This window comes from Cnephaeus nilssonii, assembly GCF_951640355.1.
Source record: "Cnephaeus nilssonii genome assembly, chromosome: 16".
Classification (NCBI taxonomy): domain Eukaryota; kingdom Metazoa; phylum Chordata; class Mammalia; order Chiroptera; family Vespertilionidae; genus Cnephaeus; species Cnephaeus nilssonii.
In genome coordinates, this window is record NC_137087.1 from 24630172 (window position 1) to 24654055 (window position 23884).

Genomic DNA, 23884 nt, shown 5'->3' on the forward strand with positions numbered 1-23884 from the left:
CCATTTTATTTCTCCAATCAAGTTCATGCCCTTTTTAAAAAATATACACTTTATTGATTTCAGAGAGGAAGGGGAGGGAGAGAGATAGAAACATCAATGATGAAAAAGAATCATCTGCCTCCTGCATGCCCAGGAATCAAACCGTGACCTCGTGGTTCATAGGTCGACGCTCAACCACTGAGCCAACCTGGTCCGCCAAGCTCATGCCTTTAAAACAAGGTTTGTAAGCCTATAGAATTTTAGAGGACAGGATGCTTGGTAGAGTGGTTATGAGTAAGCCTTAGTAGAGAATAATGCAAACCGTGGAGAGTTAATGGGAGAGCCACCAAAAAGCAGTTGCTCCTTAACTCCAGAGACTTTTGCCGCATAAGAACTTAAGCTCAGAGCTGCCTGTATTTTAAATATAGAAATTTATGCAAAACCTCCAAATGTGTAAACACTATGCCAAATAAGACATACATGTGTTTCACCTGACCCAAGTTCACAACTTCTCCTTTAAAGTGAATCAAGAAGTGGGTATGTCTGCTTCAAATTGAGCAATCTCTTGATCTTGTGTTTGCTGTACTCTGAACCTCTTAAAATCAAATATTATAAACCTTGCTTATCAGTATAGCTAACCAAAAACACAGTATAATTAAAAGTCTTCTGTGAAATTTGAGATGTGTTACAAATAATAGAATAAAAATGAGAAAAGTAACTAACCAAAAAGATAATTTTTTATATTGAAGATAAATAGGGTCATGTAAATGGCATAACCAACCCCCTTAGAAAGTGAGGGAATGCTAGCCCAAGATAGTAACATATTAATTGTCATGTTTTAACAAGGAATAATATTTTATACACTGACTGAGGTATGTGGAAGCTATAGTAACTACCAGAATCTTTTGATGATAAAAATTATTGCAGTTTTTCCTCAAGGCTGCTAGTGAATCTACTAAAAAAAAAAAAAAACATACTTGAAAGCGTGTTTGCTTGTTTGTTGTTTTGTCGGATCAACTTTGAAGGTTCTGTCTTCGGCACTGCTCTAGGGAAGCTACAAGACCTAAAAGAATCAATCCAGTGATTCATAGTTTCCTGGAACCTCTACCCACTTCCAGGGCTAATATCACAGCAAATGATTACTGACTGTTTCTGTGATAAAGGGAAATTTGGGGGAAATGGACAGCAGGTGAAAATAAAATCTACTAGTTTAGAAAAGGACAGGATCCTTGATAAGTGAAGAGACATACTATTCCATGTACCCATGACACAGTAGGTGCCCCTTAAATACAAGTTTGCCTGTGATCTTTAGAAAGTCTTCTATAAGATGTATATGTTGTTCATGTTTTACAAAGATACTATGTACCAAAAAAATTTACTTCACAACAGAACTACTTCTTACTTTTCTCAAATATTTTTTTATGCTATGTAACAAAGAGATTTCTACCATAACCTCTTAATGCTGAGGTAAAAACAAACAAATAAAACAAATAAAAAGATGGCCAGAGATCAGGGACTCTTAGAGATAAAAGTAGAACTGGGTTTCCAAACAGCAAACTGAGTTCCCTTTCCACAATAACTGAGGTGTCTCTTCTCAGCAATTACCTGTCAATGCTTAAAGTCAGACCAAAAACATGACTTCTTAAAAAAGTAATAAATAAGCAAATTGTGATTCAGATCTAGAATCTGTAAAAACTACTAAAGTCAATATTTTTAAAAAGCAATGGGTTAAAGATAAAAACAAGCTTTTCAAAGAAGAAAGAGGAATAACCAATAAACAAAAGAACAGATTTAAATAGCAGAATTTAGAAAACAAGGCAATAAAACCAAAATGTATTATTTTATACCCACCAATTTTTCAAAATGAAAAGTTTAAAAGATTCTTCTAAAATTCAGAAATAAATTCATTGAATTTACAGTTACAAAATCAACTTGGGTGTATTTCAGCAATATAATATTGAGCAAAAAAGTAATTTTCAGATTGTAGGAATTATTGTCCTAAGAAAAAATATTTTTTCGTTTATGCTTGGATATCAAAAACAAACAAACAAATAACCTTTGTGCACATAAATGAATTCTTTTGCCCTTCATTTAAATAGTAAAAGCTAATACTTTAGGATAAAAAAGTAAAGATATGCCTTAAACTTAAAAATATGCCTTTCATTCTAAATCATAAATCCTAATTATGAGAAGAGTTTGATCACCTGCGAACTCAACTTCTGATCCCTAAATGTTATTTCTAGAATGTAGAGAGTAATCACTGTGTTTGTTTTTTTTAATATATGTATCTTTTTATTGATTTCAGAGAGGAAGGGAGAGGGAGAGGAAGAGATAGAAACATCAATGATGAGAGAGAATCATTGATTGGCTGCCTCTTGCATGCCTCCTACTGGGGATGGAGCCAGAGACATGGGCATGTGCCCTTGACCAGAATCGAATCCAGGACCCTTCAGTCCACAAGTCTATGCTCTATCTACGGAGCCAAACCAGCTAGGGCATCACTGTGTTTCTATATGTCATATTACTCAATGATTTTTTTTTTTCAATTTGGAGAGTTACTTTGACAACCCAATCACTGATTCCCATTCTGCACCTTGATTTATTTCCAACCTCAACACTATTCTAAAAATTGTTTTGCCTACAATACTAAAGATTACTCTTTAATTAAAATTGTAACCCTTCACCCCTTTCCAAATATCTTAGGAGCATTTCCTATATCATATCCAATTCATAATAAAAGTTTATTTTAATAATTGCAAATGTTTTAATGGTATTATTTCCTCAAATGTGTTTTTATAATCATAGACTAGTGGAACTTGGCCTTACCCTGAAGTACATCTGTGTAAATTAATTTGCAACCAAATAATGTTATGTTGATTGAATATGGTTAACTTGAACAAATTTAAAATATTAGCTTAAAAAGTAAATATAACATAACTCCCCTTTATATCTAACAAATTCCTCATTACTTATAATAAGTACACAATATTTTTCTCTGAGCCAGCTTTACAAATTCCCCATTTCTTAGACATGCACAAGTGTTGAAAAGAAAAATGAAAATAAGCTACGTTATGAAAGTATGTATGATGAAAATGCCAACAGTTTTTGTAAAAAACACATTCAAATAATCAGCCCAGAAGGGAATAACATGATTACTGCTTCTTGGAGGTAGCTAAAGAATCATTTTTAAAAAAGAGTTTTAATTTGTAAATCAAGTATTGCACAGTCTGAACAGTAGATGGGATCTAAGTAAATACATCATCTATACTAATAAAAGGGTAATATGCTAATTAGACTGGGTCAACTGGTCATCTTCCAGATGTCCGACTTCCTTCTGGACAAAGCCACAGTGGTGGGGGCCGAGGCAGAGGTAGTTAGGGGTGATCAGGCCAGCAGGGGAGGGCCGTTGGGGGCGACCAGGCCAGCAGGCAGAGGCAGTTAGGGGCAACCAGGCAGGCAGGCATAGGTGGTTAGGGGTGATCAGACAGACAGGAGAGCAGTCAGGGACATTAGGCAGGCAGACAGGTGAGTGGTTAGGAGCCAGTGGTCTTGGATTGCGAAAGGGATGTCTGGCTGCCAGTTTAGACAGTCGGACATCCCCCACAGAGTCCCAGATTGGAGAGGGTGCAGGTCAGGCTGAGGGACGCACCCCCCCCCCCCACTGTGCACAAATTTTGTGCACCAGGCCTCTAGTTTCATATAAAGATTACACTGTGGATCATAAATGAATTTCATCTGTTTTCCCAAAAATTAGTTTAAAAATTCATTTTTAACTATCAGCATATGTAAATATAAAGTTCTGCTCCCCCAGTTACTACTTTTTTTAACAGCAGGAATGGCATGACTTTGCTAAAAAAAAAAAATAGCATCGCTGTAATTGTGAAAATTAGCTTCTGTTTTCCAAACTATTTTAAGACAGATGTGCAATAGAATCTACCACTGATAGTACATTTATTTTAAAAACTGAAAATTTTCAGATAAAAGTTAAAATTTTTTCATTTCCAGTTCTCATTTGGTCTTACTTTGCACACAAGGGAAAGTGTTATTTCTTGAGTAGCTTATACCTTTTTTCTGAATCCTAAAAATGACTACCTATATAAACATGAAGAAATGCAGCAGGTTGTTAAAAAACCATGCTTCCATGATTCTTTTCATCAATGTAGAAGTTAAAATCATGCTTCGTATAAAATATAAAATTGTTGTTTCACACATTACAAAATACATAATAGTATTGTGATGGGTAGAAGAATTAATCATATAACCAACTGGATTAGAATTAGAAAGAAAATCTGATCCAGAATAAGCCTTATTTATGATTCATTACTATTAGCAGGTGCAATGTAGTAAATTCAATTAATATGAAGACTGTCACTGAGTGGGTTAGCTTGTCAAGAAATTGTTCACCAAGGAATGGGACACAGGAGATTCTATTTTAAAGTACATAATTCTTCCTGATTCACTAGCACTCTCAAAATAGTTCTGTGGCCAGCACCTGTCCTGTTGTTTACTTATTTCCATCCTTTTTGCCCCCTGTTGCCCCCACCAAATGTATGAACAAAAATAACACACATCAAACACACTAGAGGGAAACAATGTCTTCCATTTTAGTATCATCAGGATGATGAAGTTATCCAGAAAACAAAACAAAACAAAATACAAATGATATTAAAGCTCTATTTTATGTGACATTACATGATCTGGTATCTACTAGGATAGAGTGTCATAAAGTAAAATATACAAGAGGTGGAGAGAAAATTTTAAAAAGTAATATTTAAAGACTAGTGGCCAGTGCATGAAATTCAAACACATTAAAAGGGAATTAATTAGAGGAAATATTTTAATATTGCTATTTGCCCTTTCTCTATAATAGACGTGTCAGAGATGAAAGAAAATCAGTAAAATGTATATGAAAATCTCCCTCCTGTCAGAGTCTGGGGCATGCCGCGGGACCCAGAGTCAAGTCCCTGCCCACCACCTGCACGTGCTTCAAAAATGCAGGAGACCCAGACCCAGCCGACCCCACTCCCATTGGGTGAGACCCAGACCCAGCTGGCCCCACCCCCATCAAGCCCCTCTGGGTGGAGGGCACAGCCTCAGGTCCCCCAGCCCATCGCTGGGTGGGGGGTACAGTCTCAGGTCCCCCATCAAGCCCCCTGGGCAGGGGGTGCAGCCTCAGATTCCCTTGCCTGGCGCCGGGGTTGGGGGCACAGCTTGAGGTCCCCCGGCCTGGCACTGGGGTGGGAGGCACGGCCTGAGGTTCCCCATTAAGCCCCGCTGGGCAGGGGGCGCAGACTGAGGTCTCCCGGCCCCACGCTGGGGCGGGGAGCGCGGCCTGAGGTCTCTCAGCCTGGCGCCGGGGCAAGGGGTGTGGCCTGAGGACCCCAGTCAAGCCCCCTGGGCAGGAGGCGTGGCCTGAGGTCTCCCGGCCCGGCGCCGGGGCGGGGGGCACAGCCTGAAGTCCTCCATCAAGCCCTGCTGGGTGGTGGTGGGAGGCGCGGCCTGAGCTCCCCTGTCAAGCCCTGCTGAGCACAGGGCGCGGCCTGAGGTCCCTCACCCCGGCCAGGCACCATGCAGTCTCAGATCCCTGCTGTTCGGTCGTGATGTTACAGTGTCCCGGCTAATTTGCATATTCCTCTATTATATAGATAGATGGTTTACATAGGAATCAAAATAAACTCCATAGTAGAAGCCTAAACTGCTAGAAAAGCACTGCTTATGGAATAGAAGAAATTTATATGATGCAAAACTAAAATAGTGAATATGACACTATGTGTTAAGCAGTGTCAGGTTTCTTCACCTGTGCTTTTTTATTTAATTCTCAAAATAGCCATGGCGTGAAGAATTTGATATCATATGTTACAAATACATAATGGAAATGAAACTTTGAGGGGGGGAAAGTAACATACCCAAGGTGTTTTAGTTCCTGAAGGGCAGAATATCAGGTCATAGCAGGTATTATAATTCCAAATTGATGAAAAAAGTATACATCCTACAGTTAAACAAAAATAGATGAGTTGGTAATAAATCTAGTAAGTTAAATGTTCCAGTTTCATTTATGCAAAACAGGCAATTAAGGAGATAAGTATTCCTGGTGTGTGGTAATAAATGCATTATTAGGAAGTATTTCTCATTCTGGCCAGTGTCATTCAGTGGTTAGAGCACTGGCCCATGCCCCAACGGTCTTGGGTTCAATTCCCGGTCAAGGCACGTACCTGGGTTGCAGGTTCCATCCCTGGCCCTGGTAGGGGAGGGTGGGGAAGGTAACCAATGATGTGTCTGACTCACATCCATATTTCTCTCTCTCTCTCCCTCCTTCCCTTCCATTCTCTCTAAAAATCAATAGTAAAAACATCCTCAGGTGAGGACTAACACACACACACACACACAAAATTTTCTCATTTGTTTTATAACTGTTGATTGGTTGATAAAAAAAACAAACAAAAAATAAAATTAGAAGTTGAAATTGGATGACAGGAAGAATCTTATATTCTTTCATTTAGATACTCATTCAACAAATCCTTTCTAGCGATGAGTAGTTTAGATCCACTGATCACAAGGGCATAGTATTGTATTGAAGGGAAAAAAGAATCAGGACTTATTAGTAACAGTAAAGCTAGTAAACTCAGTGAGTTTAGAGAAAACTGTGTAAGCTGGCAAAATATTGTGGGAAAAGGTAAAACAAATGAATGTATAAACAACTAAACTAATTAAAAAATAAACTACAAGGCAACTAAAGCACATTTACCTTCTTAGAATCATAGTTATGGAATAAACAAATACTACTTCTGAAGTTCAAACAAATGGAGCAAATAATATAACTAAAATTCAGATGTCCAAATACCTTTTTTGTTTACTCTGACCCCAGGCTTCCTCCTATAATTACAATAAATTATAGTAAAAACATACCATGTAAAAAAGTTAGTACTCAGAGTCATGCAATCGTGCAATTTTAGTACGAATGGTGCAAACTCTGGAGGCAAGTGTTAAATGGTAGGCAGAGATGAGACCTCAAAGGCTTGGACTTGAGTTCTGCATTCCCATTGCCAGAAGGCTCTGTCTGAAGCCACTGCTCCATAAAAAGAAATTCTAGATGGAGCAAATAGATGAGTCAATGTGTTGACATAAGATCCTAGATTCTGTTGTTATGGAAATTAAGTTTATGGGAGGAGAAAGCAACTAATGGAATCAGCAAACAAATAAATATGTAATTAAAAATAGAAAAACGTCTTGCAAGGTCTTGTGATCGAGAATTCTAGAGAGAGGGTGGGAGGAAGGGCCCTACATAGATGAGTTTATCAAAAGACCTATCTGAGATCACAATCAGAAATCATGAAAGGAGGGACTGGTCATGTAAAGAACTCAGGGCAAAGCATTTTGAACAAACACATAAACAACGTGTGAAACAGCTTTAGGAAAGAAAAAGTTTGAGATTTTCTTGAAGCTGAAAATATTTCTTGGTGACTGAAGGTTAGAGAGACTTGATGGAGATAATATATTAAAGGTAAAGAGTGTCAACGTTACACAAGCCTTTGTAATTGAGAAAACAGAAGGCCAATGATCAAGTGAACTGTCTAAATTCAAACTAGCTAGAAACAAAACAAATTCTAATACAGGTCTCCGAATTTGTCATTCAGAGCTTTTATTTCCTACTAGAGGCCTGGTGCACAAAATTCGTGCACTGGAGCGGTATCCCTCAGCCCAGCCTGCACCCTCTCCAATCTGGGACATCCCTCTCGCAATCTGGGACTGCTGGTTCACAACCACTCACCTGCCTGCCTGCCTGATTGCCCCTAACCACTCTGCCTGCCAGCCTGATCTCCCCCTAACTGCTCCTCTGCCAGCCCGATTAACACCTAACTGCTCCCCTGTAGGCCTGGTTGCCCCAACTGCCCTCCCAAGGGAGTGTCTGGAGTGCAGGTGAATGGGATTCTTGGCTGGCATGCCGCTGACAGCAAGCTGACCAATGGCCAATTCTGCAAGGAATGGGGATCCCTCCTCCCTCCTGCCAGAGTCCGTTTGAAGGCCGGCCATGCCCCCAATCATGCAAGACCCAGAGTGCCATCATGCCCCTGCCAGCCGGGGCCCACAGCTCCCTTCCTCAGCTTCCTAGCCTATTGTTCGGTCATCCATCCAGTAGTTTAGGTCGTGACGGCACCTTTTCATATATTAGGATATTTCATAGGTCCTAGACATAGACTGTGAAACCCAAAAATATATTTAAAAAGAGCAGAAACTATTCAAGGGCTGACGTTTGCCTGCTTATGCTGATAATCAAGTGTTCCACACAAAAGTCAGGATCTAATTAAACTGTGGTTATATAATGATCAGTGTTTTCTAATTGGCATCTTTACTCTTTCAATAATTTAAATGCACTAATAATGTTAGAGCCATTTAATTTCCTTAATATCAGTCTTCTTCAATTCACAAATACAACATCCGAACTAAAATAAAAATTTGTCCATCTTCATGTTAGTAACCAAGAACACAAGATCATTACATTTGTAACAATATGTTGTAACTTTTCATTATGCTTGTGCAATATAAATCAGCTAGCAGGAGGCAATAGAAAAAGATCCATGACCTTCCAGAATTTGTATTTAATCAGCTTACTTAACAAGGCAGCTAAAAAGCACCATGGGAAATTGAACTCTGTTCACATTTGCTATTCCGGTAATTCTAGTCCTCTATCAGGCTGAGAGAATCCCAGTGAACCTCAATTTTCAGGCCCTTACACCAAAACTTCAACAAGAAGAAATTGGTAGAAAGGAGTTTTTCACAGAAGATTGAATAAATATTGAGATTCCAGGTACAGTTCAATGGTTGGTTCTTGAACATCTTCCATTCCCACCAGCTGTTAAGGCATGGGAAGTCTGACATCCGTATTTCATGTACATGGATGATATAGCTGTCTATTTTATAAAACGCTACAATTTCCAGTGATTTTATTTTTGTATTTAGCTCTTGCTAAATATATCTTTGGAGATATAGAATTACTTACTTCTTACCAGGAGAATAAGACCTGAATTGATTTGATACTATGCCCCTGGGTCACTAAACAACCTTGAGTAAGTCATTTTTCTTCTCCAATGTTCAATTCCATTATTTTTAAAATAGGATATTAATCTCTGTAATTCACAGATATTTTGAGAATTATATAAAAGATCACAGGGGAAGAAACCGAACATAATTCTTGACAACTGCAGCTGCTTTCTGAAAGGCACTATTTTTACTTTGTCTCTCAGCCTTCCATTTGGCTTGATTTGTTGCTTATAAAAAAGAGCAGTACCAACCACAGAAGTCTCCTGCCAGACAGTTTCATTACCATGATTTCTGCACAGCCACAATTGCGCCTTGATGCCTCAATTTTAATTTGTGCACCAAATAACTTATTTCTCAAAATACCTGTAGGGGAAATAACATATATGTATATGGTATGTGGTAAAGTTAAACAATGAACACTACTGCTCATTTTAATTAAAGTAAATTAGCACCAGAGTAAAATAATACGATGTGATTTCGCAATTAATAGTTCAAATAAGAGAGATCAGGGGAGCATTTAAATGATTTTCCATGAAAAATGGTCTCAGGTGCCAACAAATTTTTGTATCTTTAATATTATGTAACATAAAACATTATTTAAATGTATAATTAAAAGATACATGTTCAGTGTTGATTTCTGAGAGTTGAAAATCAGTATTTCACTATGGTTTAAATTGCAATCATTTTGATTACTGCAGAGGTTAAAGATATTTTCATACATTTTATAATTTACATTTTTTTCTGTTTGAATGTATGTTCATACCCTTTGTTTATTTTTTGTTTGGGTGTTTTTTTTAATTTTCCCTAATTTATAAGTCTATTTTTACTATAGTAAATACAGAAAAGGCAAATATTTTGGCATTATGAGTATAGCTCTGTTAATTTTATTATTTATATTTTGATAAAGAAATTATTTTTATTTGCTAGGATATAAAATACTGTGATCTTGCTAATTTCACTTATTAGGTTTAGAATGTTTTATAGATTCCTTAGGATTTTTGACGTATATAATCATGTCACCTATAAATAATAATATTTTAAATTTTTATGCAATTCCTTTCTTTTTCTTATCTTCTTTTTATGGTTTATTACTAGGAACCCCAAACAATACTGAATATAAGCTATGAAAAAAAATATTTTTGTGTTTTTCCTGATATTTGGGGAAAGAGGTTTCTCTCTTACCACTTAACAAATGTGACTTTTACATATGTCTTTTACCAGGTTGAGGAAATCCCCTTCTATTCCTATTTTCCAGAAATGTATATCACAAATTGAAATTGAATATTGATTTTTCTCCTCCCATTGAAATGTCCAATTTTTTTCCCTCTTGTTCTGTGAAGCTTTGCATTGAAGGCTTTCTAGTTATTAATTAACCATGGATTCCTCTTGAACATGATATAGTATTCTTCTATATGTTGAAATTAATTTACTACATTTTGTTGAGGATGTTTTCCCCTATATATATGTATTTTAAAATTTTTTGTCATCAGGTTTTTATATCAGAGCTTTGATATTAGGGTTATGGTAGCCTAATAAAATGTGTTAAGGAAAGTTCCCTCCTTTGTTTTCGGAAAGACTTACGCAATTTTGGTATTATTTCATCATTAAATGTTTAATAGAATTTAGGAGCAAAACCATCTAGTGAAAAACATTTTTTTGTGTGTGTCAAACACTGTCCTTTTTTAATTTTAATTTTCAAGAAAAACTATTTTAAATATAATAATGTTATATGCAATAAACATTAATTTCAAGAAAAACAGTCTCAATGCAGTCTCCACTTTCGGTCCTCGGGTATCAGGGTTCTCTCCTGTGAGTTTTCCATTGATTATTCAGGAAGTTTTTCTGTATTTCAGTTGTGCTATCAGTTTGTTCCTGGGAGCATGTCTGTGCAGCATCCACTTACTCTGTCGCCATTTTTAATCCTTTCCAAAACTATTTTATTAATTCATCATGTCCTGAATACAAATTTTCTCAACAAAATTTATCTTCCAATTATCTGTAAATATTGTGGCTTTGCCTTTACTTTTAGAGTATATTTTTACTGGATATACAAAGCTTAATTATAGCATTTTGGGGGTTTTTATGTTAGAGATGTCTTATAATTGTTTGTTGTCCTCCATTGTTTCTGATGTGTTTTATTTATTTTTGATAGTGTGTTTGATTGTTTTTGATATATATTTTTACTGAATATAGAGAAACTGCCCACCCACATAACCTACTATCTAGGTGACCATTCTTCATACTGTATGACTCTTTTATTGCCTCTTTTATTTCACCTCAACCCTTACTGGTGTATGGTACAAGTGATGGTCAATGACGTAAGGTCAGCAAATCCATAGGCTTTCAAGGAACCTACATAAAGTTATAAAATAAAAAGTGAGGAGAAAGTGAAGACAATGGATGTATTGGGGAATCCAGTGGTAGTATAGACAGGAGAAAAATATACCATAAAATGGAATCAAAGTCTTGACCAGTCAAAATTCATGTGCAAGCTAAGCCATGAATGCAAAAGGAAAATAGAGTTAAAAGTTGTAATGAATGCTAACATTGTATAGTGACTAAATGTTTTCAGAAACTGTTCTACTTTAAACATATTGGTTGATATAATCTACAAAACAACCAAATTAGTTTGTTTCTACTAATAGGCCCATTTACAGTAACCAAGACACTAGTTGCTCAAAATCCCATAAGCAGGGATTTTAATTTTAGGCATTATATTTGGTTGAACTTTATGGTATTGCCAATACTTTATTCTTTTACAATAAAAAGTGTTTTTATGTGATTTCATCTAAAAGCCTCAAAGTTCATGCTGTCTCTTAAAGGCACAAAAGGAAGCCATTCATTAAAGAGAAGGCCTAGAGGAAACATCCATCTGCCTGAATTCTATTTCCAAGTGAGTCCCATTTCACTGAAGTTACCATCTGAAAATTCCTGTGAATCCTTCTTGTATTCTTATGACAAACTCCACTTTGCTAGCTGATTGAAGTGGTCTTTTTCCTCCAACAAATAGATTCCTAACCAAAAATTTAAATAAATAGGAAATGTCATAAGTGATGGTGAAACAGATATTAGGGTTGTTTTGCAGAAACAACCTACCTATATATTATGTGCCAGAGAACAGGAGTAAGAAGAAAAAAAAGAGAAGACAGCTGTGTTAGGATTAAAGGATACAAAGTAATCCAAAATCTAGACCAAGAAAAGCCTTCCTTGAGCAAAGCAGACTCTATTTAGATCCTAAAATTTGGTGTCTCTAGAAGAAGTGATCAAAGATTCGTAAGTGATCAAAGATATGCACAGATTTTATTATCCTTTACACTGAGATCCCTTCACTGGAACCAGATATGACCTTTCATTTAAAATAATCTAAAGTAATGAGTGAACTTAATTGTTTTTTGCTCTACTCAAAATACATACCTGATCATTTTTGTTTATTATTTGGCAAACAAGTACATTTTAAGATGTAAAGTAGCAATAATACCCTTTTCCACAGACCGTGTCAGGATGATGAATAGCAACACCATGTAATAGAAAGTATACAGAATTAGGAGCTGGCAAAGCCAGCTTTGAGCTTAGATAGTATTTTCTGGCAAAACTAGCAGAAACATTTCTGAAAGTAAGGCTATATTGCTGAATTTCCACACCTTTGCTCTTAAATTTCCAGGGATAATCAGACCAGATGAGTGACTATTAGTAACTAAAATAAAACAAAGAACACAATTTTTAAATATTTACAGTAAGTAATTACTCAGAATATTCTAAACTTTTCAACATTTAGGCAAAATTATAGTTGATGTATTATAGAATTGTACACCTGAAACCTATATAATTTTATTAACCAATGTCACCCCCAATAGATCCAATTAAAACAAAAGAACATTTAGACAAATTTACTTGGTTAGATAAATTATAATCAGTAAGTTCTTTTTGAACATAAAATAAGGAAAGTAATATGGATGGAATATATATTGACATTATGCTAAGATGATCTCATTATTCCTCTCACAATCTGGATAGTTTTATCACTCAGGATGAAATACTTAACTTCACCTACTAAAATCCTATGAATCTACTTACCTCACTAAGTTTGACCTTGTTAACAAAACAGTAACAGTTCAATGACTAGGATTTTCCTGAACATACATAAATACTGTTTATCTTTATGTCTAGTGTTTTTCCAAGTTCCCAGCCTGACAATCCCTTAATAACCACTTCTAATTGATGCATGTTTTATGTAGATATCATAATTCATTTAAACAACTTACCTTGAAGTTCTAATTGACAAGGAGCATACACACACACACACACACACACACACACACACACACACACACATATATATGGATAATTTTTATATATGTGCTTTGATCCATAATTTTTTTATTTCAATAATGAACCAAAAGAACAGACAGCCTTAGGAAAGGCTCACCTAATAGGAGGGTTTTTTGTGGGGTTGGGTATCATGGACATAGTTTAGAATCATGGAGCTCACGATAATAAGAAGTGGAGTGAAATTTAGCTAATTTTATAATTGTTTTTCAATTCTTTACTGACAATACAAGACACTCTTACTGCCTCACTCTGAGATGGCTGCTCCCATCACTCAGCTCTTACTATATCACTGGCTGATTCTTCTACTATGATCATTATTTTAATTTCACTCTCTTTTCTTTACGAGAACTCTCCATATTTATCCACACTATTCATATGTAATTCTATCAGCCAGGACTCTGTCAGGAAATGAGCAGTCACTTTATGCACTTGGATTTAACACAGAATTAGGGACTTGCACAATAAAAGGAAACATTAAGGAAGTCAGGAAGTTCCACCAAAGGTCAGGAAAGCTGGCATGAAGATCAGAGAGTCAATGTGAAGATCTCGGTCAGAACACTAGAATGTGGGCGAGGGAGCCTGAACTCAGAAGAGTCTGAAAGTATGCATGTGACTATAAAGTCAGAGCTGATGGAATATCTGTGATGGAGGGCAGGATGACTGATGAAGCCGCTGTGGTTGATCCACACAGACTGCCCAGAATGATGGCTCTACTTCTTTCTGCTTCAACTCTCATCCAGTTCCTCTTGTTGATAAATATGAATCCTCTGGTAGGAAAGGGGATTCTGGCAAACACAGTTCAAAGCCCTAGATCAGTAGTGGGGTGGTGCCCAGCTGACAGCAAGGTCCAGCACAGTCATTTAAAATAAAATATATGAAAGCTATCATCATCTCTGTTTTCAGTTATTTTTCCCTAAGGTATTAAGGTAAACAATTCTTAGGAAGTGTGGCTAAGGGAAATATTTTATAGAGTTTCAGACCCAATTTTACTTGAGTATCTAATTGTAACTTCAAAGCGTTTACTGTTGAACTCATAGTTATTGTTACATACTTGCTTAAAATTTCATTTAGAATAATGAACCTAATTTTCCTTTTTCCTCTTCCTCTTTATCTCTTATCTCATTCCTTCTTATCTATCTCCCACTCCTATCTTGCCTCATCTAGTCATTATCTACCTGAGGTGTAAAATGTTCACAACCTGATATGTTTTAGTTTATATGTTTCTCTGTATTTTCAGAAAGAAACTAGAGGCCTGGTGCATGGATTTGTGTACCAGTGGGGTCCCTCAGCATGGCCTGTAGGGATCGGATAGAAACCGGCAGTCCAATGCCACCATCCTAGCCCTGCTGCACCAGCCGTGGGCTCACACCCAATCAGTCCCCATCTGGAGAGGCTCCTGCTGCCGCAGTGGCACTCTCCAGCCGTGAGCCCTGCCTCTGGCGCCCACTGGTCAGGTGAGCAGCGCTCCCACTGTGGGAGTGCACTGACCACAAGGGGGCAGCTCCTGCTTTGAGCATCTGCCCCCTGATGGTCAGTGCACATCATAGCGACCAGTCGATGGGTCTTTCAGTCATTTGGTTGCTTAGGCTTTTATATATATAGATTATAGATTTAAGTATGATATATAATATCTACATATAACATATAAATGTGCATACTAGTATAAATACAAAGGTTATATATTTTCTATTTGTTTCATAAAACTCTATTTTATACTGTAGTTCTCTGTATCTTGCTTTTCTTTATCAACTTTGTATCCAGCCAGCTATTATTGATCTATACCATTCATTGTAATGACCTCAATATTCCATGGTATGAACAGACTACAAAATATCTAAGAAAACCCTTATTACAAAACAGTTACCTTGCTTTTTTTGTCACTACAAACAATACAAAGACATGGACATCCAACGACATATGCTGATACATGTTGGTGTTTTCATTCTAGAAATATCATTCTGATCATGTTCTTTCCTTTCTTCTTTCCTTCCTTCCTTTTGCATCTTTCTTTTATGTTTAAGTTCTAGAGATCGTCTTTACAATTATTCGGTGCTATGATTTTCATACCTTTTTTTCATCCTCACAAATTTAGTTGAAGTGAAATCTTCCCCAGAAGCCCAGCATATAAAATAAAAAAGTGAAAAGTTGTTCTGATTAAAGAAGGTAAGCTTTGAAGTCTGCAACTTCATTCATTATATTTCCCTCTCCTTTTATTGTAGATGGGGGAGGAGATTCTCAAAATTCCGTTGGGATATAGCACTGAACCTTCATTGTATATATGAGGAAACTGAGGCCCAGACAAATGGAATTATTTTCTCAAGTATAACATTAAATATTACTATTTCATGTGATGTATTGAATTGTAGGGAAAAATGAATTAAGTTTTAAGTAAATGCATGCTGTGTCTTGGTTAGAGAATTTGTTATTTTAATTATATGGATATATGTGTTTGGAAATCTTGTGTATATTAAAATAGTAAAAACGGAAGCATTATATCAATATGAGAACAATCCTTTTGAAGACATATGAATGTACAGAGAGATACGGAGAAGAAAGGTGCAAAACATACAGGTTCTGACAACCAAAGTAGTGGGATGAGCCATGATCTAGTGGAGCAGAGAGTCCAGGTTGCACAACCATAACAGACATCATGGTAATGACACTGTAGTAAACCAACTTCATATCAATGCAATGTATTGCAAATGAAATAAATACTAATAGGTGAGAAAAAAAAACATGGCCTTATGGGATTCAACTTAATATTGTGACAATTGGGATGAAATTTAGCAAGTGTTTGAGGGGTAGGCAAAAGATAAGACCACAGAAAAAAAGGGCATACATAGGAAATAAAACAGATGTGTTGAGCTGGGGTACGCAACAGTTTCTTAAGCAAGGAACCAATCTGTGCTCTCTCTCACTGGTGTGGTCTGGAATACTTAACTACCTATTTTTTATAGTTACTTGCAGAGGAATAAATAGGATTTTGACCTGTCTCCAAGGACCTTCCTTTTGCCTCTGTAACTTGTTTACTGAGTCCACACAGCCCAGCTGGCTCACTTCTGCCTCTGTGGCTTTCTTTCTAAGGAGCCAAGGCAGCCTTGCCTAGACCCACTCTTGTTGCTATAATCTTACCACTTCATTCTTATGCCTTTCCTTTGTGTCACTGTCCCCAGCTTTAATAAATGTACTCTCAAAATCACCTAGATTTGAAGCATAAAATCTTTTCTGCATGAAGTCAAAAGCCCACACATTCCAGACCAGACCTTGCCAGAGTAGACCAGCCTTGGTCCTGATCCCAAGGTTAGGGTTCTGATTACATCCACAGAAATGTCCCAGCATACCCCTCATCTGCATCTCCCTCAATGCTGGTTATCAATTCAATGCCACCTGACTTATATAGCACACTGTTATTTTCAGGAATGAGAAAGAATAATAGGAGTCCTTTTAACTTATGCCTCCTGCATGTAAACTTGTTTCTAAACTATATCAGATAGTTTAAATTAAGTCCATTCTTTCCTTTTTAAAAGTGAACTTTCTATGAAAAATTCAGGTACCAGCTTAAGTATAGAAATTTTTGAAATATAAATTAACTTTGAATAATGCAAACTCACACTATACTATTCAAGATGAAGCCTTTCCATTTAAATTTCATGAAAGATTAAGGCAGCTGAAAAAGAAATGAGGATGGATTTAACAGTCTGCATGTAGATGTTAGAAAACACTAAGAGAAAAGGTTTCATGGTTTTTTCATTTGCATATATATGTGGATATAAACAGGAGTAAAGATAAAAAATCTGATCTCTGCAATGGCATTTCAATAAAACAATCTAGTGACTAACTTTTTTTTCATAGATCAACCAACTCCTTCTTTCCAGTATTTCTAGATAAAATATGACAAACCTTACTTCCAACCTCATGCAATTTTAGGGGCAGAAAAGCTGTTTTGGAAAACATCTATGTGCAATCAACTAGATGTTAGCTAGAAAATGAAGTCATCATCTCTTTTTCATATCAAATTCAATTATGCCTCAATTTTAAAAGCAATATACAATAGCATATGTCTTTCTTTTAAATTAAAATCCAACAGCAAACCTTTAACAAATAATACAGTATGGTAAGTTTAAAAACATAAACTTATAGAATGAGCATTAACTTAAAATGTTTTATTTTAAAATGCAAATAAATTATAATCAGCTGATATTAATAATACTCATCTAATGGTCCAGTTACTAGTTTGTTTTTGTTTAAGTATTTTAGAATAGTCAGATCCTAGAGTCCTAAGACAATTTCTCAATAATTTCCAATATCCTTTCTTTCACCATCCTTCCCCATCCCCTTTTCAAACTCTGCTAAATGGCAACACAGACCAAAAAAAAAAAAAAGGTTACCTTTGGTTACATAATTGTGAAAAATATTTTTTAAAATTCTTTCCAACAGTTATTGTGAGGTTGCCTTAAAGGTAAATCTAAAAAACTTCCCTGACATGAGATGGTTATTTTCCAATGGATTTATATAATCTTGCACACAGAGGTATGATCACCTCATTTTTTAAAATAACACACTTTACAAAAGAAATTGGTGTTCTTCTTAAATAACCACTCCATAGACATTAAATGAACATATATTATGCCCAAGACACTGTTAAATATCACAACAGGCTCTTAACAAAGGAAAAAAATGAATAATCAAATGGGATATCTGTTAAGTCATGTACTTAATTCTCAAACAAGCATAATTGTATGCCTTTTTAAAGGGTCAAAACTCACCAGCTCCCATACCATTTTACCCAATTATCTTTTCTACTGATGGTACGATTTGAACCAGTTTGACCAAATTTAAATGCAAGCCTTAAATAATAATGAAATTAAATGAAACAAAAGAACTTTCAATGCTAATCCCAGTATAATCTGAAGATTTCTTGTCATAGCCTAAGCAAACACTAAGTCATTTAGTAGGTTTAGGGAACAAATGTCTCATGAGAGACATCGTACTTAGTTTCTGAGTTCAAAAGTTTCTCTTAAAGCTCCCCACATATTATAATTTTCTAGTCCCAATGCATGTAAAACTGTGTCTTATCATCATTACCACATACGCCAATTTAAGTGTATCTCTAGTTTCAAAAAATATTCCTGAAATATCTGCCACATTATCACAGTGGTCTATCCATATGAGAGCAAATGCTTAGCATCTGTTTTGGAGACAGTGAAAAAGTAAACAAACACATAAAACAAGATATATCTAGATTATGATCAACTCTGCCACATATATAGATAGGACACGTCACACTGCATACATAAATCAGCATTTGGGTAATTGTTTCATTTCACATTTCCTAATATGCCTGAAGTGGCAACATATACAGGGCATGTGTAAAAATTAAGGGAAGAAGGATCAAATTTGTGTTAAACTTAAGTGTTAAATTATAATTTAATGTCCAGAGTAGACATAAAAGCCTACACAATTTCATAAGAGCTTTCAAATCTTCTTAATAAAAGAAGACTTGGTTGGCAAGCAGGCATATTTGTCAGGTTTCTCCAGAGAAACAGAACCAGTAAGGTGTGTGTGTGGTGTGTGTATGAAGAGAGAGACTGGTAGGTATTGGCTCATGCAATTATGGAGGCTCAGAAGTCCCATGATCTACTGTCTGCAAGCTGCAGAACCAGTGAGGTTCGTGGTGTGATTCAGTCCTAGTTCACAGGCAGGAGTACCAGGGTCACCTATGTTGTCCACTGGCAAGAGAAGATGGGTGTCGCAGTTTAAATTGAAGTGAACCCACTCTTTTTATTTTATTCAGGCCCACAGTGGATCAGATGATGCTCACCCACGTTGGGGAGGGCTATCTGATCTAGGAGCCTCCCAATTCAAATGCTAATATCTTCCAGAAATACCCTCACAGACACATCCAGAAATAAAGTCTTACTAGCAATCTGGGCAGCCCTTAGTCCAGTCATGTTGGCACATAAAATTAACCATCACAACAGGTTATAAATTACTTACAAATAGTTCTCTGAGAAGTCTCAGACTGCTGAATGGTTCCGTATGATTATATTCTACACAAAACTACTGAATATAACAGTGTCTGTCTTTTTTCTGCCTGCCCTGAAGCTCATTGATTCCTCTCTTCATCCTTTTTTCAATTAAGGATAACTCTAGAATGTTTCTTGAAGCAATCTGGGGAGTAATGACTGGGGCTCTTTCAAGGACTCTCTCACCACTGGGGTGAGACAATTTTATTTTTGTAACTAGAGTCGCTTTTACTTTCTAGTGTATAGTCTTAAAATATGGCTGCCATTAATTCCTTCCCATCTTGACACACATTCTGTTCTACCCATCAAAAAGCAGAGTCTGCTTACCCTCCCTCTGGATCTGGGTTGCCCTTGTAACTTGACTTTATTAGTAGACTATAACAGAAGTGATGTGGTGCCACTTGCAGGCCTAAACTATAAAAGCCTGGCATGTTCTACTCTCTCTAGAGAAGCCAGCCATCATGCCGTAAAGATAATTGTGTTGTGATACTGAATGAGGGGAGAAGAGATAAAAAGAGAGCCCAAGCAGAGAGGAAGTGAGCAGCCAAACATGTCAGTAAAGCTTTATTACACTTTTTGGTACAGTCACAAGGTATAAAAAGGTGATTGAGTGATCTCGACCAATGTCACAGAGAGAAGAAGAGCTTCCCTGAGTTCCAGAATATAAAATCTTGGGGAATAATAAATAATTGTTTAAATAAGTTAAGTTCTTAGTTGGTATTTTATGTAGCAATAAATAATTGAAACATGTATCTACATCAGAGAAGCCACTACTTAAGATAATGTTATTCCAAGGTTTTATCTGTATTCCTTGAATCAAGCTAGGCATGCTTTTATTTCATGGAATGAGCAAGGACAAGGAATTTGAGAAGATAAAATACACATGCCAAAGCCCAGATGTGGATACAAAAAAAGCAATTGGAAGGCCACGTTAAAGGAACAGCCATTCTTACTTAAACTCAATCAAATAACTCTCTCTAAGATTTATATTAATTTATCCATCCCTCCTTTCTGTTGTTTCTCTCTAATGCCAGAGCTCACAAATAGTTCCCACGCATAACTCTCTGAGGACTATAACTTCCCACAATCATTAAAATTCTCTCAAACCAAGAGATTTCTCTTGGGATTCTGTTGCTTTCAGAGGTGCAGAAGGGCTTATATGCCATTGAACTAATACTTTTCTCCCTGAAACATCCTGTTCTTTTGATATTTCTTTAAATATTTATGACAACAAAATATTAATGCTTCAAACGTAGGTGAGATTCTTAAACATTATTGAAATTCATAAGAATTCTTCAAAGATCTGACTTGTTAAATGCTTCTACGTTTCTCATGCCCCTATGTAAAAAGCAAACCTCCTTAACATCGGTAATGGATACCTGCTTTCCTCCCCAAACTTTTGTCTCACCTACCCCACCACAGTTTTTTAATCATGACAACTTGAAAACAGAAATAATGAGAGCAATAAATTCCATGGAATGGACTTGGAAGAACTTTGAGCAGGGTTCAGGTCCAGGATTTCCTCGGAATGAGGATGGATCGGGAGAACTGGCAGCCCTCATTCTGATACCACCACAAACCTAGAACAGAGTATTAAATAACAGTCCCAACTATTATACAGAAAGGTGCAAAAGTATAGACAGAGACCCTATCTCTGGAGAATACATGTTGAGAGCTGAGGTTTGAACAAGAATAATGAAAATCATCTATCATACCAGGACCCATACTAAACAGGAGACTCAATATTCCACCATTTGAGGAATCTGAAGTCTATGTTACATAGATTGTACATACCATCTGCGATAAAACCAAAACCCAGGACAGCTACCGAGTAGATTGACTCAACTTCCTAGACTGCCTTAAAAAAGGAATATGCATATCCATGACTGGGTATAAATACTATAGACCTTAGTCTTTACTATTCTTCAATAGCTGAATACTATTTGCATTCAATATAAAATTGCAGACACATAAACAAAAGCATTTTTTTATTTATTCAAGAGATAATGTAGTTGGCACAACCTTTTTCAGAAATTACCCTGATGGGGAAACTATTAGTCAAGGATTTTAAAATGTCTATAATCAAAATGCTAATGGCTCTAATGGTACAAGTAGATAGCACGCATAAATAGACGGGCAATATCAATAGCAATGGAAACTATTAAAATGACTGAAATAATAATGCTGGAAATAACAATATATTTATACCATATCAGCAATAAAGAATCTCAATGGGCACATTAGCAGAGTGGACTCAACTGAGAAAAAATTGGTGAACTTGAAGATAAGTAAATTGAAATTACCTGAACTGAAGCAGAAAGAGAGAGAGAGAGAGAGAGAGAGAGAGAGAGAGAGAGAGAGAGAGAGAGAGAAAGAAAGAAGAAGAAGAAGAAGAAGAAGAAGAAGAAGAAGAAGAAGAAGAAGAAGAAGAAGAAGAAGAAGAAGAAGAAGGAGGAGGAGGAGGAGGAGGAGGAGGAGGAGGAGGGAGGGAGGGAGGGGAAGTGGGAGGGAGGGAGGAAGGGAGGGAGGAAGGAAGGATAGAAGGGAGGGAGGGAGGGAAGGAAGGAAATCGAAGAGCAGAGGGACTATACCAAACAGTCTATTTGGTATCCCAAAAAATGAGAACTGGGCTACAGACATATTTGAAGAGATTATGGCTGAGAATTAATGAAAGACAACAAACCATAGATCAAAGAAGTTCAAAGGACCCATAAACAGAATAAACAGTAAACAGAAAAACAAAAACATAGACACATCATAACAAAATTTCTAAAAAACTAAGAAAAAATGTACCCTTAAGGCAGACAGAGAAAAAAGATATATTGCATACAGAAAAACACAGAAACAACAAACTTTTTGTCAGAAAATATTGGTTTCTTTTTCCCCTCTTCCTTATTTTGAATTGAGTATATTTTATGATTCCCTTTTATCTATAATCTTGGCTTACTTCATTTTATTGTTACCAGTACATAGGTTTTATAATATACATCTTCAATTATCAGATTCTTCCTTCAAATAATACTGTAACACATCATGTGTAGTATAAGGACTTTCTGGCAGTCTAATCCCAATTACTCCCTCCCATAACTTGTGTTGTTGCTTTACAATTTACTTTTGCATATGCTGTGACAACATTAATACATAGCCACTATTTTTGCTTTACATAGTCAGTTATCTTTTAGAGCAATTAAAAATTTAAAAAATACATTTCATATCTAAATGTACTTACTACATTTTTAGCACTCTTGATTCCTTTATGTAAAATAAAGTTTCTGTCTGATATACAGGGTGGGGCAAAAGTAGGTTTACAGTTGTGCATATGTGAAAGAGTTTATTCTTATACTATTATAGTTTATTAATTATTATATTTTCCATATGAACAACTGTAAACCTACTTTTGTCCCACCCTGTATCCCTTCTGCGGGTAACACTTCCTTAAATACTTCTAGTAGTGCAGATCTACTGGCAATAAATTCTCATTTTGTTTGTCTAAAAAAGTATTTTTTTTCTTCTTCATTTTTGAAAGATATTTTGCTGTGCTTAGCATTCTGAGCAGACGTTTGGTTTTTTTTTTCTTTAAAGAGATTATTCCATTAATAATCTATAGTCTGTGGTAATATCCTTATCTTTCTCTTAACTTTTTTTTTTTTGGTTGCCTTCAAGAGTTTGTTTTTATCCTTGATTTTTAGCACTTCAACTATAATAAATAAATAAATAAATAAATAAGAAAAATTATATATAATATGCTTAGAGGGTTGTTGTGGTTGTTTTTGTTATTTATCCTGCTTGGCATTGTCTGAGTTTCTTGAATCAGTGGTTGCATAATTGTCATTAATTTTGGAAAATTCTTTACCATTAATTCTTCAAATATTTATTCTGCCCTGTTTCCTTCTGAAATTCTAATTATCCATGTTTGATTTTGTTACACAGATCTTTCATATTCTGTTCTAGTTTGTTGTTTTTACTTTGTTATCATCTTTTGTTTCAGTTGAGTAATTTCTTTTGACATAGCTTTGAGTTTACTGATAAGCCAATTGAAGGTTTTCTTCATCTCCATTGTTTTGCTTTTTATTTTTTTTATTTCTACTTAACTCTTCATATAGCTTCTATATATTTAGCTCATTAACCCATCTAATCTGCTTATACATGCTGTCCATTTTTTTCTATTAAAGTGCTTAAAATATCCATCATATTTATTTTAAATTCTCTGTTAAATAGTTCTAACATCTATTGCAGATTTAAATATGTTTCTGTTGATTGCTTTATCTCTTTAAATTTTTTCTTGCTTCTTTCTATGCCTTGTAATTTTTTGCTGACAGCTAGACATATGCAATCATGGAAACTGAGATAAGACGTATTATGTCTGGAATTGAGCATATCTTTCTGTCCCTCCACTCAATCATTAGTGTGGGCAGATAATTCAATTGTGTCAGGATTTGGGATTGTCATTGCTGTAGTTCCCTAAAAGGCACCAGAGGTTTCAGATCCCTCAAGTGTCACCTGACACTCAC